The sequence below is a fragment of the Echinops telfairi genome, unplaced genomic scaffold (assembly GCF_000313985.2).
Source record: "Echinops telfairi isolate 266 unplaced genomic scaffold, ASM31398v2 ScPeMD7_37;HRSCAF=141, whole genome shotgun sequence".
In the NCBI taxonomy this organism is placed as follows: domain Eukaryota; kingdom Metazoa; phylum Chordata; class Mammalia; order Afrosoricida; family Tenrecidae; genus Echinops; species Echinops telfairi.
In genome coordinates this window covers 1360255-1362020 of record NW_022103935.1, presented here as the reverse complement: position 1 = coordinate 1362020, position 1766 = coordinate 1360255, and positions in this window count along the sequence as shown.

Sequence of the window (1766 nt, the reverse complement as noted above, 5' to 3'; positions counted from 1 at the left end):
AAAAAACAACTTTGTAGATGTATACAAACACGCTCCATGCAACAAAGCAACAATATACGTTCTTCTCCAACACACATAGAGCATTCACAAGACTAGATTATACTAGGCCACAAATCATTCCACAAAATTTTAAAAATCGAGTTCCGAGGTGGCAGTTACATCATTTTCTATTGATTATTTCCTGTCAACTTGAGTGAAGGGGTGGAGTCTGGCCTGTTAATTGGGTCATAGCCAATGAAGCCTCTGGGTGGGCATGGCCTTCTCCTGAGGATTCTGGGAATTCCTGTCTTCCTCCCTGGAAGTGGGACACACACTCTCTGCTTCACATTCCTGTTGACAAGTCACATGGGCCCGTGCTGATTGCAGCCAAAGCCCTGGGAATAGAGGAGCCATGTGGAAACCCATACCAGGGCTGAGATGCTTCTACCACCACTGAATCCACCACTGGCCTGTGATCTTCCTGCTTTCTGCGTCATTGCAAGTGCAGCATGAATCTAAAGAGGAAATTTTGGACTAGTATTGGACATATGGGCTAATACCAGACTTATGGACTTGATCTGGACTAGTCTGGGATGTTGTCTCAATATACAACTGCTCTTTGATATAAAACTCTCTCTTACACACATATGAGTGTCTCTGAATTTATTTCTCTAGTCAACCCAGACTAGCATATTGTGGCACCTTGAGAGTGGGGTACTGGAGAAACACATCGTGACGATGGAGAGGGGATGCTTGTTTGACCTCTGCCTCGTGGTAGTTTTCTTCTTTGGCTAGCCAGAGGTCAGATATGCCCGTGCAGTTTACTGGTTGTTTTCTGGACAGAATGTGGGGAGTTAAAATGTTGATTATCTTCTTTGGTTGTTGTCTTTGGTTACTCCTGTTAGAAATAGTGAAAATGGATGTGATTAATGTACATTTTGACCTCAGGCGGTGAAATCATCCCTTGAATTTCTCAGAGACCACGCTGCCTAGGGACAATGGCTGACAGGAGGTGAACGTGGCTGACAGAGGCCCTGACTTGATGCAGTCAGAGCCCTAAGGCCTTAATTTTTTTCAATGGAATAGCCTAGATAAGGATCAGCATAAGATAGATAAGGATTGAACTTGGCTGTTTTAAGACTTGGGTTTAAGATCTGGCTGTACTAGGTGTATACTGTTTTCTTTTGACTATTGTTATTGATATCATGATTGATAAAAATGATTATTGGGAAGTATAGAGAGTTTGTAAGCCCCCTATTTCAGCACCAGTTTGAATCTTGAAATGGGTGTAGGACATTGCTGCAAAGGAGGCTCTGAAAAGTGAATCCCCACCCAGTAGCTTGAGTGCTTAGGGCATTCGAAGCTGAAGAGACTTGCTATTGACAGACTGAAGAAAACAATAAGGAACCTTTGATTTTTTTAATTTGGTGTTTTTGTTTTCGTTTTTTGAATTTTGAGCAGTGGTTTATGCCAGAAACTGGGGGGAAATGGAGCCATGAAGAAACTCCTCTCTGGGACTGAACGTTCAAGGGAGCCTGGAGTACATCGATACCCACCTCGCGGTGACATGACAGGTTTTGATGCGTTGGGTAGGGAACTGCTCGTGGGAGGACTGATCCTGGAGGTTTTCCTCTGGTCCAAGCCTGATAGTTAGGGTAAACCGAGCTCAATAGAACGGGAGATCCAACTGCAGGGAAGCAGCGCATGGGCTGCAGCCCAGGATGGGTGTGCACTCACACAGATTCCTCATGCCCACAGTGTCCAGAGATCTGAGTCATTGGGGAAAT